This window comes from Lepus europaeus, chromosome 2 (genome assembly GCF_033115175.1).
Source record: "Lepus europaeus isolate LE1 chromosome 2, mLepTim1.pri, whole genome shotgun sequence".
NCBI lineage: Eukaryota > Metazoa > Chordata > Mammalia > Lagomorpha > Leporidae > Lepus > Lepus europaeus.
Window position 1 is genome coordinate 175,281,199 of NC_084828.1, and position 22,545 is coordinate 175,303,743.

General features: G+C 44.9%; 1 pseudogene; it reads right to left on the bottom strand.

The window, feature by feature from the left end:
- Window positions 1-727: 727 nt before the first annotated feature.
- LOC133752284 (protein FAM136A-like) lies at window positions 728-1,221 on the bottom strand (annotated as a pseudogene).
- Between the last annotated feature and the right edge of the window lie 21,324 nt (window positions 1,222-22,545).

Genomic DNA, 22,545 nt, shown 5'->3' on the forward strand with positions numbered 1-22,545 from the left:
ACGCTCTCATAATTATGTGGTCAACAGTTCATCTGTTGACCATTCATTCCTGGATACTGGTATAGATCATGGTCAAAACCCCCTTTCCTTTCAGGGGGACACTCACTGCAACTTTATCCTGGTACTCTGGAGACGAGAGCGCCACTTCCCACACCCTGTGTGACATCGCTTCTCCTGGGTTTGCAGTGTGTAAGAATCTACAAGCTGGTGGGCAGGAAGGCGTGTCCACAAAGAGTCCTTAGACGTTCTTTCCCAAACTACTCCCCCTCCCAACTCCACATCTTAAGTCAATTTCATGCCCTTGTATATAACACAAAACTGGGCAAAACAAAGGCCCAGAAACACACTTTCCCCTTTTAGCATCAGTGACCTGGTGAATTTTGTGTTACAGTGTATGGAAGCAGCGTGGTGATACCTCTGCCAAACAGGAGGCTGGCAATGCGCAGAAGCCCCTCCTCAGACTGCACCAGGCCTCAGGCCAATGAGAGGAACCCACCGCCTACAGGTGCCTGTGGGTAAGAAAACTCTGCTGCTTTGGAGGCGCCAACTTGGTACAAGGATGGCCGTACTGCCAACACACACGCTTGCCACGTGAAATTTAAGCTCCGACCAAGATTTTAGCACTAGCCTTTTTTTTTTTTTTTCATTTCACTTCCAAGGATTGAAGTATAAAAGAGTCAGCATCCAGAGGCAGGTGACATCTGCTTTACGTTCGTCTTCCTTCACGTCATTCATGAAAGACTGAAGTTCCCATTCCTTTTGAAAAGCAGCTCCTTCCCTGAGCCCTGATGGCCACTGGCAGATTGGGTTTCCCAGTGGATGAGAGCAACTCCTTCATCTTCTTGGTCATGGTTGGGATGAGGTGCACGGGGTCATCCACACACTGGCGACACAGCTGTCCAGCTGCTGCTTCACCTGTAACCCTATTCCTGTGTCTGTTGCATCCTTGGCTTTGTCATTGCAATGCAAGGTGCACTGGGCCAGGCACTTGTCACAAGGTGCACTTCAGCTCGCTTGTCACCAAGGCCTGGGCCTGAGCCAGGGCACATGGCAGCACTGGATGTACTGGTGCACCTGCTGCATGGACGCCCAGCTGTCCTCGCGGCAGCCAGCGCTGCACTGGAACATGAGGCCCTGTGTCTTCTGGATGTTCTCCCTCTCCAGATTCTTCACTGTGGAGTCTACCACCTCCTGCACCCAGAGCTGCTGCAGCTCCACCATGGTGACCCCGCGCTGCGCAGCACCGGCGCCCACGTGGACTCCACTTCATCGTCTTAATCCTTTCTTCTGGGGAGGATAACGTCAGACTGAAGCTGCACCTTGAGAAGCCAGCGATATGGCAAGAGAGAACTTTGTCTTGTCACCCTGCTCTGGAAGTCCTCAGCTTCAGGACTTGGGATTTCCAGCACAGAGACCATGGAGCCTGAAGCGGTGCACTGGGCTGGAAGTGGTGGAAAAGAAGAAGCCAGGGAAGCCACAGGGGACGGGTGCCCCAGACCCAGGCGAGCACACCTGATGCAGAGGGGGATCTGTCGAAGGTCCAAGCCGAGTTCTGTGATCAGTGTCTACATTTGCCTTCTTCAGCGAGACTGGGCGCCCCCTGCAGGACATTCAGTGCTTCCAGGCCTCACAGACAATCGCAGACTGCGTTGACCTCTGTGACCCAGGCACTGATAAAGTGATGCAGGTGGTTCCCCAAAAATACTGAAAGAAATTGGCCTTGGGCCTGAACCGTGTAAGGTCCATGCCTGTGGACATGGCTGGGTAGAGCGTCTCCTCTCACCATCGGTCACAAGGACGAGCTGCAGCCCACGGTGAGTAAGTTCCCCTGATAAACGCTGTGTGCTGACCACCCTGGCATTTCTTTCTTTGGAATCCCAGGCGCTTGGGGGACTCACGTGTGGGAACTCCCCAGCCACTGCTTTCGTGGCAACTCCAGCCGTGGGTTCTATGGGATAAAACAGATGTTGAGTCCTGTCCTTGGTCAGGAGTGCATGAAACAATGGGAGCCGTACGCTATCCTTCACTCACTATCGACCATGCTGAACACCATGCTAGGTGTGTAGCTTGACCAAAATTTCTGAGCCATAGCAGGTGCCTGGACGAGAACCCAGGTCTCAGGGCTGCTGTATCAGATCTCTCCACTGACTTGTACCGTACTGCCCAGTCTATATAATCCAGTATGCAGGTGTGTCTGCCTTTGGAGACAGAAATGCTGTAAGACCCCAAAGACTGTTGGATGGAGGAGTTTCAGGCAGGTGTTAGTAGTGGGACTTTGCCTGCTTTCTGCAAATGGTGCCAAATAGGGAGGCACCCTGCCTGAGTTAAGGATGTGGTCCAGGATGTGGTTGTTGGGGAGGTTCAGGAAATGAGCAGTGAACAGCCTGACCGGACAGCTGGCCTAGTGGTGATTGACGGTTGAGACGTAGAGCTGTGGAGGTCTCCCACTGCAGACCCGAGGCCCAGCCTCCCCGGGCCCTGTCTCCTTTCACAGGCAGTGCTTGCTGCCCTGGTTAGCCTGCAGGGCATGCAGCGTCCTTGGGAACTTTCTGGATACCCTGAGGTGGGGGCCTCCCCTTTGGAGTGGATTTGTTCTGGCTCTGCAGAGACGTGGGTTCATCAGGTCCTGGACAGCACTGCTCGGCTAAAGTTGTTTTTTTTTTTTTTCTGTAAAGTAAAATTTTACTAATTATGTTGGAAGGGAGTAAGATTAGCATAGAAGTAAGAAATTTTCTAAAATAATAATTATGAATAAAATATGCATTAGATAACTAAAATTTTATTTTATTTTTAACTTTTTAAAAAGATTTTATTTATTTATCTGAGAGAGAGAGTTACAGACAGTGAGAGTGAGAGAGAGAAAGGTCTTCCCTCCATGGGTTCACTCTCCAAATGGCCGCAGCAGCTGGAGCTGCACCGATCTGAAGCCAGGAGCCAGGAGCTTCCTCCGGTCTCCCACGTGGGTGCAGGGCCCAAGGACTTGAGCCATCTTCTACTACTTTCCCAGGTCATTAGCAGAGAGCTGGATCGGAAGAGGAGCAGCCAGGACTAGAACCGGCGACCATGTAGGATCCAGTGCTTCAGGCCAGGGCTTTAACCCTCTGTGCCACAGTGCTGGCCCCAGAAAACTAAAATTTTATTTATGCTATCACTGGATCAGAAAATTTACATAAACCTGTATTAACATGATTCTATCTTGATTCACTCATTCAACAAGTATTATTGAGAATTTATAAGACATTGTCTTTGATGGTAGAGATATGAAAACGAAACAAAACAACATAAATATGACACAGTATAAGTACAAGACTATGATAGATATCATAAATTATTGAAAAAGAAGTTATGATGAGGTTTACCTGTTTTTAAAAAGCTACAAATTATTGAAACAGAATAATTGAATAAACTTAACAAAGTGTAGATGCTTATATTTTAGATAATTTTCCATGTATTTTACTTTTTTTTTTTTTTACCTTTTAGATGCTTTATTACTTGTCACGGAAAAGGAAGAACATGTAGTATTTGTTCTTTAGGGACTGGCTTATTACAAAAGGGTGATGTTTTCCAGTTTCATCCATTTTGTTGCAAATGACTGGATTTTAGTTTGTTTTTTACTGCTGTAGAGTATTCCATTGTGTTTATATCCCATAATTTCTTAGCCAGTCTTCAATTGACAGGCATTTGGGTTGATTCCATATCTTAGCTATTGTGAATTCAGCTGCAATAAACATGGGGGTACAAATAACTTTTTCATATGTTAATTTCATTTCCCTTGGGTAAATTCCCAGGAGTAAGATGGTTCAGTCATATGGTAGGGTTGTATTCAGATTTCTGAGGTATCTCCATACTGTCTTCCACAGTGGTTTTACCAGTTTACATTCCCACCAACAACGGATTAGGGTACATTTTCCCCCACATCCTCACCAGCATTTGTTGTTTGTTGATTTCTGTATGAAAGCCTTTCTAACTGGGGTGAGGTGAAACCTCATTGTGGTTTTTATTGGTATTTGATGGCTAGTGATCCTGAGCATTTTTTCATGTGTCTGTTGGCCATTTGGATTTTCTCTTCTGAAGAATGCCTGTTGAAGTCCTCTGCCCATTTCTCTCTCCTCCTTCCTTCCTTCCTTCCTTCCTTCCTTCCTTCCTTCCTTCCTTTCTTTCTTTCTTCCTTCCTTTCTTTCTTTCTTTCTTTCTTTCTTTCTTTCTTTCTTTCTTTCTTTCTTTCTTTCTTTCGACAGGCAGAGTTAGACAGTGAGAGAGAGAAAGACAGAGAGAAAGGTCTTCCTTCCATTGGTTCACCCCCCAAATGGCCGCCACGGCCGGCATGCTGCGCTGATCTGAAGCCAGGAGTCAGGTGCTTCTCCTGGTCTCCCATGTGGGTGCAGGGTCCAAGGACTTGGGCCATCCTCCATTGCCTTCCTGGGCCACAGAAGAGAGCTGGACTAGAAGAGGAGCAACCGGGACAGAATCCAGCACCCCAACCGGGACTAGAACCCAGGGTGCTGGTGCTGCAGGCGGAGGATTAGCCAAGTGAGCCACGGTGCTGGCCTTGAAGAATGCCTGCTGAAGTCCTTTGCCCATTCCTTAACTGGGTTGTTGCTTTTGATGTTGTTGAGTTTCAAGAGCTCTTTTAGATTCTGGCTATTAATTCTTTTTCAGTTGCATAGTATGCAAATAATTTCTCCCATTCTGTCGGTTGCCTCTTCACTTTGCTGAGTGTTTCTCTTGTTGTGCAGAAGCTCCTCAATTTCATTTCATCCCAGTTGTCAATATTGGCTTTGATTGTCTCTGCCTTTGGGGTCTATTCCAAGAACTCTTTGCCTATGCCACTGTTTTGCAGGGTTCTCCCAATGTCCTCTAATATATCGGGTCATAGATTTAGGTCTTTATTCCATTTTGAGGGGATGTTTGTGTAAGGTGTAAGGAAGAGGTCTTGCTTTATATTTCTGCATGTGGAGAGCCAGTTTCCCAGCACCATTTGTTGAAGAGACTGTCCTTGCTCCAGGGATTGATTTTCTAAGTTTGTTGTAGATGCTTGGATTGACTTGTGGCGTTCCTGTTTTGTTCCATTGGTCTATCCATCTGTTTTTGAACCAGTTCCAGGCTGTTTTGATTATAATTGCACTTTGATTATAATTGAAATCTGATATTGTGGTGCCTCTGGCTTTGTTTTTGTTGAATAAGACTGCTTTAGCTCTTCCAGATGTCCCGTGTTTCCTTATGAATTTCAGCATCCTTTTTCTGTATCTGAGAAGAATGTCCTTGACATTTTGATTGGTACCCCGTTGAATCTGTAAATTGCTTTTGGTAGTATGGACATTTTGATGATACTGATTCTTATAAACCATGAACATGGAATATTCCATTTGGTTGTTTCATATTCTATTTTTTTAATGTTTTGTATTCTCATCATGGAGATCTTTGACATCCTTGGTTAAGTTTAATCTAAGGTATTTTTTTGTAACTATTGTGACTGGCATTGATCTTAGAAGCTCTTTCTCAGCTATGGCCTTGTCTGTGTTACAAAGACTATTGATTTTTGTGTGTTGATTTTATATCCTGACACTTTACCAAACTCTTCTATGAGTTCCATTAGTTTCTTAGTGGAGGCTTTTGGATTGCCTATATATAGAATCAGGTCATCGGCAAATAGGGATAGTTTGACTTTCTCCTTCCCAATTTTTGCTCCTTTGATTTCTTTTTCTTACCTAATGGCTATGACCAAAGCTTCCTGGACTATACTGAATAGCAGTGGTGAGAGTGGGCATCCTTGTCTGGTTCCAGAACCCAGTGGGAATGCTTCCAGCTTTTCCCATTCAATAGGACACTGGCCATAGGTTTGTCATAAATTGTCTTGATTGTGTTGAGGAATGTTCCTTCCATCCCCAATTTGCTTAAAGTTTTCATCAGGAAAGGATGTTGTATTTTATCAAATGCTTCTCTGCATCTATTGAGACAATCCAGTGGTTTTTTTCTTCAACTTGTTAATTTGATTTATCACATTGATTGCTTGTGAATGTTGAGCCGCCCCTGCATACCAGGGATAAATCCCAGTAGATGTGGGTGAATGCTCTTTCTGATGTGTTGTTGGATTCGATGGGCCAGAATTTTGTTGAGGATTTTTGCATCTAGGTCTGTAGTTCTCTTTCTCAGTTGCATCTTTTTCATGTTTAGCGATTGAGATGATGCTGGCTTCATTAGAAGGAGTTTGGGAGGGGCCGGCGCTGTGGCTCAGTGGGTTAACGCCCTGGCCTGAAGTGCCGGCATCCCATATGTGTGCAGGTTTGAGACCTGGCTGCTCCACTTCCCATCCAGCTCTCTGCTTTGGCCTGGGAAAGCAATAGAAGATGGCCCAAGTCCTTGGGCCTCTGCATGTGCATGGGAGACCCAGAAGAAGCTCCTGGCTCCTGGCTTTGTATCGGCACAGCTCTGGCCATTGCGGCCATCTGGAGAGTGAACCATCGGATGGAAGACTTCACTCTCTCTGCCTCTCCCCTCTGTGTAACTCTGACTTTGAAATAAAATAAAATAAATGAATAAATAAAGGAGTTTGGGAGGATTCTCTCCCTTTCAATTGTTCTGAGAAGCTTGAGAAGAATTGGAGTTAGTTCTTCTTTAAATGTCTGGTAGAATTCAGCAATGAAGTTGTCTGGTCCTGGGCTTTTTCTTTGTTGGGAGGGTCTTTTTATTCCTGATTAGGTTTTCTGTCTACAAGGCTCAGTTTAGGTTGTATGTGTCTAGGAATCTGTCCATTTTTTCTAGGCTTCCCAGTTTGTCTGCATATAGCTGTTAGTAGTAATTTCTGATGATTCTTTTTATTTCTGTGATGTCTGTTGTTAGATTTTGTTTTGTTTTGTTTTTAACTTTTATTTAATAAATATAAATTTCCAAAGTAGTTTATGGATTACAGTGGCTCCCCCCCCATAACTTCCCTCCCACCCACAACCCTCCCATCTCCCGCCCCCTCTCCCATTCCATTCACATTAAGATTCGTTTTCAATTATCTTCATATTCAGAAGATCGATTTAGTATATATTAAGTAAAGATTTCATCAGTTTGCACCCACACAGAAATACAAAGTGTAAAATACTATTTCAGTACTAGTTATAACATTAATTCACATTGGACAACACATAAAGGACAGATCCCACATGGGACGTAAGTACACAGTGACTCCTGTTGTTGACTTAGCAAATTGACACTCTTGTTTATGGCGTCAGTAATCTCCCTAGGCTCTAGTCATGAGTTGCCAAGGCTATGGAAGCCTTTTGAGTTCGCCGACTTTGATCTTATTTCGACAAGGTCATAGTCAAAGTGGAAGTTCTCTCTTCCCTTCAGAGAAAGGTACCTCCTTCTTTGATGACCTGTTCTTTATACTGGGATCTCACTTGCAGAGATCTTTCCTTTAGGTTTGTTGTTTTTTTTTTTTTTTTTGCCAGAGTGTCTTGGCTTTCCATGCCTGAAATACTCTCATGGGCTTTTCAGCCGGATCCGAATGCCTTAAGGGTTGATTCTGAGGCCAGAGTGTTGTTTAGGGCATTTGCCATTCTATGAGTCTGCTGTGTATCCCGCTTCCCTTGTTGGATCATTCTCTCTCTTTTTGATTCTATTAGTTGGTATTAGCAGACACTAGTCTTGTTTGTGTGATCCCTTTGACTCTTAGACCTATCAGTGTGATCAATTGTGAACTGAAATTGATCACTTGGACTAGTGAGATGGCATTGGTACATGCCACCTTGATGGGATTGTATTGGAATCCCCTGGCACATTTCTTTTTCTTTTTTTTCTTTTTTTTCTTTTCTTTTCTTTTTTTTTTGACAGGCAGAGTGGATAGTGAGAGAGAGAGACAAAGAGAAAGGTCTTCCTTTTTGCCATTGGTTCACCCTCCAATGGCCGCTGCAGCTGGCACATCTCGCTGATCCGAAGCCAGGAGCCAGGTGCTTCCTCCTGGTCTCCTGTGCGGGTGCAGGGCCCAAAGACTTGGGCCATCCTCCACTGCCTTCCCGGGCCATAGCAGAGAGCTGGCCTGGAAGAGGGGCAACTGGGATAGAATCCGGCGCCCCGACCGGGACTAGAACCCGGTGTGCCAGTGCCACACGGCGGAGGATTAGCCTGTTAAGCCACGGCGCCAGCCTCCCTGGCACATTTCTAACTCCACCATTTGAGGCAAGTCAGCTTGAGCATGTCCCAAATTGTACATCTCCTCCCTCTCTTATTCCCACTCTTATATTTAACAGGGATCACTTTTCAGTTAAATTTAAACACCTAAGAATAACTGTGTGTTAATTACAGAGTTCAACCAATAGTATTAAGTAGAACAAAAAAATACTAAAAGGGATAAAGTATTAAATTGTACATCAACAGTCGGGACAAGGGCTGATCAAGTCACTGTTTCTCATAGTGTCCATTTCACTTCAACAGGTTTCCTTTTTGGTGCTTGGTTAGTTGTCACCGATCAGGGAGAACATATGATATTTGTCTCTTTGGGACTGGCTTATTTCATTCAGCATGATGTGTTCCGGATTCCTCCATCTTGTTGCAAATGATCGGATTTCATTGTTTTTGACTGCTGTATAGTATTCTATATAGTACATGTCCCATAATTTCTTTATCCAGTCTACTGTTGATGGGCATTTGGGTTGGTTCCAGCTCTTAGCTATTGTGAATTGAGCTGCAATAAACATTAAGGTGGGGGAAAAAAGGGACACTAATCCACTGTTGGTGGGAATGCAAACTGGTAAAGCCACTATGGAAGTCAGTCTGGAGATTCCTCAGAAACCTGAATATCACCATACCATACAACCCAGCCATCCCACTCCTTGGAATTTACCCAAAGGAAATTAAATTGGCAACCAAAAAAGCTGTCTGCAGATTTTTTTTTCATCTCTAATGTTATTCATTTTGGTTTTCTTTCTCATTTTTTTTTGTTAGTTGGGCCAATGGTGTGTCAATTTTGTTTATTTTTCAAAAAAAAAAAAAGCTCTTCATTTTGCTGATCATTTGTATTCTTTACTTTTTTTGTTTCAATTTTGTTGATTTCTTCTCAAATTTTTATTATTTCTTTTCTTCTGCTAGTTTTGGATTTGATCTGGTGGTGTTTTTCTAGGTCCTTGAAATGCATTGATAGCTCATTTTTTGGTGTCTTTCCAATTCCTTGATGTAAGTTCTAATTGCTATAAACTTTCCTCTCAACACTGCTTTTGCTCTATCCCCTAAGTTTTGATATGTTGTATTGTTGCCTTCGTTTGTTTCCAGAAATTTTTTGACTTCTGTATTGATTTCTTGTATGACCCCTTGTTCATTCAGGAGCACGTTGTTCAGTCTCCTTGTGTTTTCATGTTCTGGAGATTCTTGAGTTGTTGATTTCCTGCTTCATTCTTTTGTGGTCAGAGAAGATGCATGGTATGATTTTGATTTTTTTGAATTTACTGAGACTTGGCTTATAGCCTAGCATGTGGTCAGGCCTAGAGAAAGTTCCATGCGCTGGTGAGAGGAATGTGTATTCTGTAACAGTAGTTACAGAAGTTCTGTAGATATCCGTTGGGTCAATTTGGTCTATGGTGTCAATTAAATCTATAGTTTCCTTGTTGATTTTCTGTCTGGTTGATCTGTCCATTGCTGAAAGTGGGGTATTGAAGTCCCCCATTACTATTGTATTGGAATCTATGTCTCCCTTTAGATCTATTAACAATTACTTTAAATAGCTGGGTGTCCCATAATTAGGTGCATGTACATTTATAATAGTCACATCTTCCTGTTGAATTGATCCCTATTCATTATATAGTGCCCCTCTTTGTCTCTCTTTACAGTTTTTGTGTTAAAGTCTATTCTGTCTGATATTAGGATGGCTGCACCAGCTCTTTATTGGTTTCTGTTAGAATAGAATATCTTTTTCCATTCTTTCACTTTCAGTCTGTATCCTTTTTTGTTGGTGAGATGTGTTTCTTGTAGGCAACAAATAGATGGGTTTTGTTTTTTAATCCATTCAGCCAAACTGTGTCTTTTAACTGGAGTGTGAGGCCATTTACATTCAAAGTGACTCCTGATAAGTAATGACTTGGCTCTGCCATTTTTCTATAATTAGTCCTTTTCTTTACTTTTGATTTCCTTTGTACTTTTACTGGGAGATTTTCTGCCTTCACCTTCTTTCATAGTGATGGCCATATTTCTGTGTTTCCGTGTTTACATACCCTTAAGCATCTTTTGTAAAGCTGGATGAGTGATGACAAATTCTTTCAGTTTCTGTTTGTTATGGAGGGTCTTTATTTCGCCTTCATTCATAAATGAGAGCTTTGCAGGCTACAGTATTCTAGGTTGAAAGGTTTCTGATGAGAAGTCAGCTCTAAGTCTAATTGGAGAGCCCCTCAAAGTAATCTGGCATTTCTCTCGTGCATGTTTTAGAATCTTTTCTTTATGTTTTACTGTGGAGAGTTTGAGCACAATGTGTTTGTGAGGATCTTTTCTGGTCATGTCTGCTAGGAGTTCTGTGTGCTTCCTCACTTGGACGTCCCTTTCCTTCTCTAAATTAAGAAAGGTTTCTGTAATTCTGTCACTAAAAAGGCCTTCTAGTCCATTCTCTCTTTCCATGCTTTCTGGAACTCCTAAGATATGTATGTTGATCATTTGATAGTATCCCATAAATCTCCAACTCTTTTTTTAGTTTCTAATTTCTTCTTTTTGTCTGGCTGTAAAATTTCCAGAGATTTGTCTTCTAGCTCAGTTATTCTTTCTTCTGCCTCACCAAATCTGTTCTTAAGGCTTTGCATTGCATTTTTATTTGTTCTTGAATTCTTCATTATTTCATTTTGATCTCTTTTTAAAATCTGAGTTTCATTGGAAAAATTTTCATTCTTGACATGTATGGATTTCTTCAATTCAGTGATTTTCTTCTGATTACTTCTAAGTAATCCTATGATCAGTTTTTTTAATTCCATTTCTGGCATTTTGTCAATCTCTTCATCTTCATATTCTAATATTGACGTGTTGTGTTCCTTTGGGGGTGTCATATTGTCTTCCTTATTCTTGTTTCTTGAATTGCTGCATTCATTATTAGGCATCTGTGGAGATTGTTGGCTGTTGTTTTTTTTTCCCCTGTGATGGGTTGGTGGAGTGTCCAGTCTTTCAGTGAATACCCAGACTCACATGCTGAGTGTGACCAGGGAGCTCTGTCTGGTATTCTAATGTGAGGGTAGTGTCCAAGGTAACACCCAAGTTGGGTGTGGTAAATTTTTTTTTAATCAGAGGGGAGGAGTCTAAATCCTGGGTGCTAGCCCCAGTGGGTACAATATTCGTCTGCACTGCCACCAGAACCACACAAAGGATCCTTCCAGTCCTTGTTGTGAGCCCAGATCCTGCAGCCATGGCTCTCACCAGGGAATCAGGGAGCCCTCAACGTGTGGAGCCTCCCACAGTGACTGCCCAAAGTCCCAGTCACACTCTGTGCCCTCCCATGCAGCCACATGTTTTCACAGTCCCAGCACACAAGGCTCCCACAGTTACGAGCACCCAGCCCCTGTCAGATCTCCCAGCCAGACTCAGGCACCTCCTCTTGGCTGATGCTGTGCGTGTGGACGTAGCTGGCACAGCTATTATGTATGTCCAAGGTGGTGCCTGCCCTCTCTCAGTTACAGGATGCTGGTGCTGGGTGCTCAGGGAAAGAGAAACATGCCCCTCTTTTCCCTCTAGGTTGGGATGTACACTGCCCCCAACAGTGCTCCAAGCTGGGCTCATGCCAGGCTCTTCCCTCAGCTTTATCTCCAATGGCTTGGGCTGGTGCAGTCTGGTCTCACCTCACTCTCCAAAGCTGGTGCTGAGGCTCTTGGCTGCTGGGTCCTGAGTTGTGCACGTCCACATGCTCCATGTAGGTCCACAGTGTCCCTTTAATTGGCATGCTGTCTCCTCTGGAGTTTTCTCCCTAACTTTTCTGTGAGGTTGCACTCTCTCCACTGCTAGAGCAGTAACCTCCCTCCCTCTTCCACCATCCTGAGGTCCTGCTGTTCTGTTGTTCACCAGTGCTGTTGTCTACCAGGACCTGGGCAGAGAGCTCACTTCCACGTGGCACTTGTCAGTCCCAGATCCAGAGAGCAGGGTTTTTCTGGCATGTTTGGCTGCCTGCCTCTCTCACTCAGCCCTTAACAAGTATCTAGGACTCACATCCTTGGGAGCCTCACAGCTGCAGGGCCCACCTAGGACAACCTCTGAAGTCGTCTTTGTTTCTGGCTCCTGGGAATTTGCTTCTTGTCTGCTGGGTACTGAAGAAAAGCCTTGCTAAGCGTTGAGCATTCCTACATGTACCCATCTACTGTCTGGTCCTGGCCCAATGCGGGACTTGTTTGGAACCAGACATTCCTGTATTGAAGACAAAGAGAGAAGGAATTTACATTCTGCCTCACAGGCCACTCACAAGCCTGACCTCAGAGCCTTGTGGTCTACATCCTTCTTTTTGCCACAACCAATCCCCTGCGTTTCTAGTTGCTGAGGAAACTGCTGAGCTCACACCCAAGTGGTACCGTGTGGCTCCCCGCAGCATACAAGCAAAAATTCCAGTTCGGTTCTGCCCACTTTTGTTTCTTATTGTACAATATCTACTGACAAATTATGTATTTATTTGAAAGGTAGAGTGACAGAGGGAGAGAGAGAAGGAGATCTTGTAACTTCTGGTTCACTCCCCAGATAGCTACAACAGCTGGGGTAGGGAAAGGCTGAAGCCAAGAGCCAGGAACTCCATCTGGGTCTCTCTTGTGAGTGTCAAGGGCCCAGTGGCTTTGGTCATTGTCTGCAGCCTCCCAGATGCATTAGCCGGGAGCTGGATCAGCAGCAAACCAGCTTGTAGTGGAATAAGTACCCTAGTATGGGGTAGCAGTACAACGAGGGGCAGCTCAGCTGGCTGTGCCACAATCCTGGCCCCCAAACATTTATTTTTTAAATATATATGAGTCTATATACTCTTATATATTCCAGCCTGTCTCTTTGTTTGGTGCAGAATTTGGGGTGGGTGTTGGTTTGCGTGTCTGCCAAGGCTGCCGTCTTATCCAGGCTCTGGACAACTTGTGTAGCGCGTTCGTGTAAGCTCACAACACAGTCTCAGGGTCAGGGAGTGCGGAGGGAGCCGGAAGTGCTTCCCTGGGAGGCAGGTGGCACTTAGCTATCCAGGACAAGGGCACAGATTTGCCGCCGGTGCAGAGGGACCACTTTCTGTGCAGTCAGGACTCTGGTTCTCACCGTCAGCGGCCATATGGGGCCAAGAACATTTGTCAGCTGGAGAACTCGCTGATCTGAGAAAGACTTTTCACAGGACAGCCCAAAATATTTCTTTAAACTTAGGGAAAACTGGTGGTGACTTTTCTGTGTGCCAACTGCTGACTTGGATTTTGCTTAAAGATACACCAGGTGGGAAGAGAGTGGAGCACTGCAAGGAGCATCCCCGTGGTGAGTGTCGGCTCTGGGAGGGCTCAGCGGAAGGCACAGCCACCCTCAAAGTTGCCAGCAAGCTCAGAGGTGACGGGACATAGAGTAGGTAGACTGGACGCTCATGGTCTGAGTTTCAATGGGGATAAACATTCAGTCCCTGGGTTAGCTCGACCCCTCTGTGCCTATAAAATGAAGATTAAAATTATACCTACCTTTGCTGCTACATGCAAAGATAGATATAGAGGGTGGGCGTTGTGGCACAGAGGGTTAGGCCTCTGTGAGGGACACCTGCACCCCAGATTGGAGCTCCCGGGGCTGAGTCCTGTCTGCTCTGACCCCCCTTCCTGCTGATGCACACCTCTGGAGGCGGCAGTGGTGGCTCGAGCCCCTGCCATCCACGTGGGAGACCCAGATGGAGCTCCCGGGGCTGAGTCCTGTCTGCTCTGACCTCGCTTCCTGCTGATGCACACCACCGAAGGCAGCAGTGATGGCTCGAGCCCCTGCCATCCATGTGGGAGATCCAGATGGAGCCCTGGGGCTGAGTCCTGTCTGCTCTGACCCCCCTTCCTGCTGATACACACCTCTGGAGGCGGCAGTGATGGCTCGAGCCCCTGCCATCCACGTGGGGACCCAGATGGAGCTCCTGGCTCCTGGACTTGGTCCGGCTCAGCCCGGGCTTTTGCAGGAATTTGGGGAGTGAGCCAGCAGGTGGAAGATTCTCTCTCTCTCTCTCTCTCTCTCTCTCTCTCTCTCTGCTTCCCTCTCCTTCTCCTCTCCCCTCTCTCTGTCACTTTGCCTTTCAAATAAAAATAAACAAAAAATAAATTTATTTTAGTTCAAAAATATTTTCAGTCTGCAAACTTTTCATGAAGTGAATGAGTGTCGTGGGGGGGTATTTGGCCTGGTCGCCAGTTCTTGGTAAGATACCCACACCCACTATGGGAGCACTTCAGTGTAGCTCCAGGCTGAGGCTCCTGACTCCAGCTTCCCGCTACTGCAGTAGGTGATGGCTCAGGTGGCGGTTCCGGCCACCCACCTGGGAGACCTGGATGGAGTTCCCAGCTCTGTTGCAAACGTTTGGGGAGTGAACCAATGGATGAGAGTTGTCTCGCTCACACTCTCTCACCTTCTCTCTCTTCTCTCTCTCTCTGCCTCTCAGATAAATTTTTTAAAATGTCTAATGAGGAAAATGGAGTTATGAAAAACTATTTATGGATTACCACATTTTTTGGAACCAAAATACATTTGCCTTTTACTTTCGCTTCCTACAAGCTTTTTGAAGTCGCTTCATACGCAGCAGTGTGGGGATTGCAGTGTCGCAAGAGAAGGATTCGGACAGTGCCTGGTGCACAGCACGCCGTTTTGTTGTAAGCGGTGCAATGCTAAAATCTCAGAGATGTGTTTCGCTGAGGCCTCTGAGGTGAAGACAGTCGGAGCCAGGCACTCCCGAGGTCCAGCCAGAGACTGGGTGGAGGCCACCTGCTCTGCAGAGCCCGGGAGGCTGCTTCAGAGGGAGTCGAGGACTATGGCCTCCCCGCTGGAGGGAATACAGGCGCCTCTCTGTACGTTAAGCCCAGTGAGGAGATGCAGTGTGGCCTGCACTTCCTGGAATGTAGGGTTGTGATGGAAGGTACCCGACACTCCTCTGGAAGCACCTGCAGAGGAGAGGCTGTAGCTGGAGGCTAAGGAAGGAGGGGGGAGGCAGAGAGCTTCTGCTGTGAGTTGAATGAAAAAGGACACTTCCCAGGAAAGAAGCTGGAGAAGCAGTGCAGGCAGAAGCCAGTGGGTGGGGTGTCATCCCACCTGGGAGGTGCAGCTGAAGTCCCCACCCCTCGTGTGGGCGGCAGGGCGGGGGAGGCAGTGTCTGTAGGGAACTGGGAACTCAGGGAGAAAGTTCAGGTTTGGACGCTGAACCTACTGGGGGGTGTCAGCGACTGCAGCTGTGCCCATGTAGAAACCCGTCTTTTCTGACTGCACCTCTGTCCCAAGAAGGAAGCCTGGAGCAGAACTGGAGGTTGTGGGAGGAAGAATGGAGAGACACTGTGGGCAAAGAACGATGAGCAGACACCATCCCAGCTCACTTCCACGCTACATGACTTCAAGCCTGAGTTAGCCCTATTGGAGGATTTTTCAATTAGATGAGAATTTAAAGTCAACAAAATGGGTTTGCAGAGGCATCGGTGGGGATTAATCTGGGGAAGATGTTTGTTTCCAGTCTTTGCACATTATGAAGTTCAGTTGTCTTACGTCAGTTCCAGAGCAGAGCCAGAAACAGGTGTCCAGGTGCACAGACTCCTGGGGAAGCCTGTAGGAGAGGCAGTGAATCAGGATTGGGCAGGGCAAGAAGGGAAGCAAAGATGTGGTTTCGGGTAAGGACTAGCCTTGGTCTGACCAGCAGGGACTGCAGGGCATAAAGAACTCTAGCACAGGTGTCGCCCTTGGAGGGGAGGGGACAGCCGAAGTCCATCAGCTGAGGTGCAGTGGGGAGTAAGCTCCTGGGGTAAGTAGCTCCTCTCAGCCATGGGCAGTTCCTCAGCTGCAAGCTTTGAGCTGTTAATAGCCAACATCAAAATAACAGAGATGGAGCTGGCCCTGTGGCTTAGCCAGTAAAGTCTCCGCCTGCAGGGCCGGCATTCCATATGGATGCCAGTTCGATTCCCCGCTGCTCCACTTCCGACCCAGCTCTCTGCTATGGCCTGGGAAAGCAGTGGAAGATGGCCCACGTCCTGGGCCCCTGTACCCAGGTGGGAGACCTGGAAGAAGCTCCTGGCTCCTGGCTTCAGATCGGCACAGCTCCGACTGTTGCAGCCACTTGGGGAGTGAACCAGTATATGGAAGACCTCTCTTTCTGCCTCTCCTCTCTCCCTCTCTCTTTCCCTCTCAACCTCTCTCTCTCTCTCTCTCTCTCTCTCTCTCTCTCTCTCTCTCTCTGTCTCTCCTTCCCTCTGTGTAACTCTGACTTCCAAATAAATAAATAAATCTTAAAAATAGCAGAGCTGAGAGTGCTGTGCCCCACAGGAGGGATCTCCATGGGTGCCAGCAGTGCCCACTGCAGTGCCTACCTCAACACCTGGGCCATAGAACCTTTTCTTTTCAAAAACTTGGGCAGTCCTCTTCAAACATGTGAAGTTAACGTCTACGTTAGATTTTTAATCCTGGAAATGCTATATGAAATACATGTTAAGGCAGAGCCAGTTCCCCTGCCCAATTTGTGTCACCACATTGACCCTGATATGGAATAGCCCCCCCTTTTTAAAAAAAAATTCAGTGTTTTTTATGACGATAATTGTAGTGCAGCATAGCACACACTTAATGTTCCCCTTCCCCAGCATAAGAAACTAGCCCCTGACATGTGAGGGGTCCATTGTAAAGCAGAATTAGAGGCTACATAGCACTCATCAAAGTATTTGAAAGATATAAGTCCAGCCACCAAACTTAGAATGAGCTGTATGCCCCTACGTTGACATTTACACATTCAGAACAACCTGGAAAGCCAGATTTGAGTTTATGATTTCCGATTCCTGTGGGTTCATGCTGGCATGAGACAGCAGCGGAGAGGGGCCCCAACCTGTGACTCATAAGCCCTCCTCTTCCCGCCCCTGGTTCCATTTTGTTCTGGAAGGAAACTGAACACCAGTGTAGTAGTCGGCTTGGGCTGCCGCAGCTAAATGCCACAGTCTGAGTATTAAAATACCAAATCTATTTTCTCACATGCAGATGATCGTTGCTATCACTGTGAGCCACGTGGCTCTAGATAGCTCATCAAAGAGAGGCGCACAGTAGAAGATGGCCCATTCCAGATCCTCTAAGGTGCAGGGCCTCAGACAGCAGCTCTTTGGCCGGGCTCTGAGGGCAGCACAGATCAAAGGACATCCATTCTGTGTGCTTGGGGGCCTGGGGCTTCCCCAGGCAAGGATGGGCTTCTGTATGCAGTAGAATAGGGACGGTTAATCAGGATATTCGAGAACAGGAATTTTCTTACAAATGTGTAGAAGAATCCTTTGTCTAGAGAATACAAATAAGTTAAACTGTGATGAGCCCACTTATTTGCTTGATTGTGCAAACACACTAAAATGTGCGCGTTTTGGAATAGTTGAAGTATAAGGTGACTTATGCAAGCCAACAATGCTGTCTGTTGCTTTTCAAAAATGCCTGTGAGATTCTCTTGCAGGACTGCCCACGACGCTGCATTGTGAGCTTCGGGCGGAATCAGACCCATCACTCACGCTGAGACTCGGTTTCGACCTCAGACAGCATTTCCCAGCTTGCTCACCCAGCCTACTCAGCAGACGAGGCTCCAAATGGCTGCGAACTGTTTTCAAAACTCGCATACCCCTCTGAGGATACACACTGTCAGATCTATCTTTCTAAAACATCTCAGGTCATGTGCGTTAGTGGCTCTCAGTTGCATGGAGAATTGACTTCCCAGCCTGCTTTTAAAAACATTCTACATCGGGGCCCGCAGTGGCTCACTTGGTTAATCCTCTGCCTGCGGCGCTGGCATCTCATGTGGGCGCCTCTTCCAGTCCAGCTCTCTGCTGTGGCCCAGGAGGGCATTGGAGGATGGCCCGGGTGCTTGGACCCCTGCACCCACGTGGGAGACCAGGAGGAGGCACCTGGCTCCTGGCTTCGGATTGGTACAGCGCTGTTTGGGGAGTGAACCAGTGGAAGGAAGACCTTTCTCCCTGTCTCTCTCTGTCTATAGCTCTACCTGTCAAATAAATAAAAAATAAAAATAAATTAAAAAAACATTCTAAATGATGTGTCCCTGTATCCCCTGCGTGGCCTCCAATTCTGTCACCCTCCAGTAGCCTCCCAGGAATGTGCAATGTCCACTCTACTAACAGTGAAGGGAACCAAGGACTGAGCCTTTACTGTGCTAAGAGCTTTACGTAGCATCTGTTATCTTTACAGGGTTTTATAGAATAAAAGTTATGTCTGTAGTAGATAATACTGAAGCAATGATCACTGACATTTAGAGCAGTGCTTAGAACGTGACTAGCAATTGTCCAATAGACATACATAGTAAAAATAGATTCACCATATCACTTATCTAACCCTCTTCTGAGTATACATCTAGAATAAAAGAAATCAGCCTATCAAAGAGATTCCTAACTCCCATGGATGCTGCAGCATTATCCACGGCAGTGAAGATAGGGGATCCACCTGGGTGTCGTTTAACGGGTGAATGCGTGATGGAAATGTAGGATGCATACTCAGCTGAATTTTTTTTAAGTTTTCTGTGATTTCTCAGCAATGTCTAGTGGTCTTCAGTGTATACATCCTGTGTATCACCTGTCACATTTCCCCCTAAGTATTTCACATTTTTGATGCTACTGCAAATGCTATTACATTTCAGCTTCTGATTATTTGTTGCAAATATGTAGAAATACGATTTATCTTGTTGTACTGATAGTGTTTTCCACGCCCTTGGTAAATGTGCTTGTCGGTTCAGTTCACTTTGTAGATCGCATGGAACTATGTTGTCTGCACAGGTCGACATCAGCTTTCCTTCTCCTCCAATGCAGATGACTTGTACTTCGTTGTCTTGCCTTTCTGTACTCTCTAGAAGAGCCTCCAACATAATGGTAGATGTCCTCGCCTTATTCCATTTTTTCCCAGAAACTGTTTATTTAAGGAATACAAGGTTCATATATTTTATAAACACAACTTTAGGAATATAGTGATTCTTCCCACTTTACCAGCCCTCCCACTCATAATCCCACCCTTCTTCCTCCTCCTTCTCTTAATCCCCTCATTTTTTACTAAGATCTATTTTAATTTTTTTTAAAGATTTATTTTATTTCTTTGAAAGAGTTACAGAGAGAGGTAGAGACAGAGAAGTCTTCCATCCGCTGGTTCACTCCCTAGAGGGCCACAGTGGCCAGAGCTGCACCATTCCGAAGCCAGGAGCCAGGAGCTTCTTCCAGGTCTCCCACGGGAGTGCAGGGGCCCAATTGTCCAATACATACATACATACATATATATATATATATATGCACCTGGGCTATCTTCCACTGTTATCCCAGCCCATAGCAGAGAGCTGGATCAGAAGAGGAGCAGCTGGGACTAGAACCACACCCATATGGATGCCAGTGCTTCAGGCCAGGGCTTTAACCTACTGTGCCACCACACTGGCCCCAACTAAGGTCAATTTTCAATTAACTTTATATACATATGGTTAACTCTATACTAGGTAAAGAGCTCAACAAATAGTATGAAAAAAACTTCCTTAACAGTCAAGACAAGGGCTGTTCAGTCGTCACATCTCATCAATTTCACTTCTATAGATTACCTTTGGGTGCTCTATTAGTTTCCACAGATCAGAGAAAACATGTGGTATTTGTCGCTTTGGGACTGGCTTATTTCATTAAGTATGATGTTTTCCGGTTTCATCAATTTTGTTGCAAACAACAGGATTTCATTTTTTTAACCACTGTGTAGTAGTCCATGGTGTACATATCCCATAATTTCTTTATCCAGTCTTCAGTTGACAGGCATTTGGGTTGATTCCATTTCTTAGCTATTGTGAGCTGAAATGAACATGGGGGTGCAGATAATGCTTTTGTTTACTGATTTCATTTCCCTTGGGTCAATTTCCAGGAGTAAGATGGTTCAGTCATATGGTAGGTCTATATTCAGATTTCTGAGGTATCTCCATACTGTCTTCCACAGTGGCTTTACCAGTTTACATTCCCACCAACAGTTGATTAGAGTGCTTTTTTCCCCCACATCCTCACCAGCATTTGTTGTTTGTTGATTTCTGTATGAAAGCCATTCTAACTGGGGTGAGGTGAAACCTCATTGTGGTTTTGATTTGCATTTCCCTGATGCCTAGTGATCCTGAGCATTTTTTTCATGTGTCTGTTGGCCATTTGAGTTCCTCTTTTGAAAAATGCCTGTTGAAGTCCTTTGCCCATTTCTTAACTGGGTTGTTTGTTATGTTGTTGTTGAGTTTCAAGAGCTCCTTATAGATTCTGGCTATTAATTCTTCATCAGTTGCATAGTATGTAAATAATTTCTCCCATTCTGTCGGTTGTCTCTTCACTTTGATGAGTGTTTCTTTTGCAGTACAGAAGCTCCTCAATTTCATTTAATCCCAGTTGTCAATATTGGCTTTGATTGTCTCTGCCTTTGGGGTCTATTCCAAGAACTCTTTGCCTATGCCACTGTTTTGCAGGGTTCTCCCAATGTCCTCTAATATATCGGGTCATAGATTTAGGTCTTTATTCCATTTTGAGTGGATGTTTGTGTAAGGTGTAAGGAAGAGGTCTTGCTTTATATTTCTGCATGTGGAGAGCCAGTTTCCCCAGCACCATTTGTTGAAGAGACTGTCCTTGCTCCAGGGATTGGTTTTCTAAGTTTGTTGTAGATGCTTGGATTGATTTGTGGCATTTCTGTTTTGTTCCATTGGTCTATCCATCTGTTTTTGAACCAGTTCCAGGCTGTTTTGATTATAGTTGCCCTGTAGTTTGTCTTGGAATCTGATATTGCGGTGCCTCTGGCTTTGTTTTTGTTGTATGAGATTACTTTAGCTATTTGGGGTCTCCTGTGTTTCCATATGAATTTCAGCATCATTTTTTCTATATCTGAGAAGAATGTCTTTGATAGTTTGATTGTTATCCCATTGAATCTGTAAATTGCTTTTGTTAACCAAACTTTAAAGGAAGATGTAGCAGCAGTTATTCTCAAACTCTTCCAAACAATTGAAAGGGAGGAAAACATTCCAAAATCCTTCTACAATGCCAGCATCACCTTAATTCCAAAATCAGACAAGGATATAACAACAAAAAAGAAAGTATAGACCAATATCCCTGATTAACATAGATGCATAAATTCGCAATACTAGTAAAATTGAATCCTAGAACACATGAAAAATATTATTACCATGACTAAATGAGTTTTATTCCAAGGATTCAAGGATTGACAGTTCAACATTCACAAATTAATGAGCATGGTACATCACATCAAAAGAATGAAAGATGAAAATTACGTGATGTTTCAATAGATGCAGAGAAAGAATTTAATAAAATATGACATCAAGGATCTAAACAAACCTTTAACAAATTAGTAATAGAAGAACACGTCAGTACAATAAAGGCCATATATAACAAGGCCACAGCAAAGATATTGAATGGGGAAAAGAATGGTGGGATGGTGAAAGAATTTCCACTAAGATCTGTCACCAAAGATGTCTACTCTTTCCACTCTTATTCATTATATTCCTGAGAGTTTTAGAGCCATTGGGCAAGAGCAAGAACTACAAGGCATCCAATTAGGAAAGGAGGAAGTCAAATCATTCCTCTTTGCACATGACATGATTCTATGTGTAGGAGAACCAAAGTACTCCACAAGAGTCTATTAGAAAGGATTAGTGAATTTATCAAAGTTGCAGAATACAAAATCAACACACAAAAATCAGCATTTTTATACAATAACAATAATCTTCCGAGAAAGAGCTTGTCAGAGCAGTTCCAATCACAGCAGCTACAAAAAATTAAATACCTTGGGATAAATTTAAGCAAAGATATTAAAGACCTCTACAATGAAAATTACGTAACATTAAGGAAAGAAATTGAAGAAGACATCAAATAATGGAAAGATCTTCCATGTTCATGGTTTGAAGAATTAATATTATTAAAATGTCCATGCTACCCGAAGCAAATTACAGATTCAATGCAATCCCCATCAAAATACTGATATTCTTCGCAGAATTAGAAACATCCTTCCTAGCTCTGTGTGGAGGGCCTGTCGTGCTGCAGCAGGCCAGGCTGCTGTGTGTGATGCCGGCACCGCATCAGAGCACTGATTCAAGTCCCCACCTTCTTGCTTCCAATCCAGTTCCCTGACGGTGTGTCTGGGAAGGCAATGGGAGATGGCCCAGGTCCTTAGGCCCCTGCTGTCCACGTGGGAGACCCAGATGCAGTTCCTGGCTGCTGGCTTAGGCCCGGCATAGCCAGGCTGTTGCAGCTGTTTTGGGAGTGAACTCATGGATAGAAGATCTCTTTCTCTGTTTCCCTTCCATCTGTTACTCTTCCTTTCAAATAAGTAAATAAATCTTTAACAAAGCGTTTTTTAAAAAAATACATGTGGAAACATAAAAGACCCTGAATAGCCAAAACAATATTGAACAAA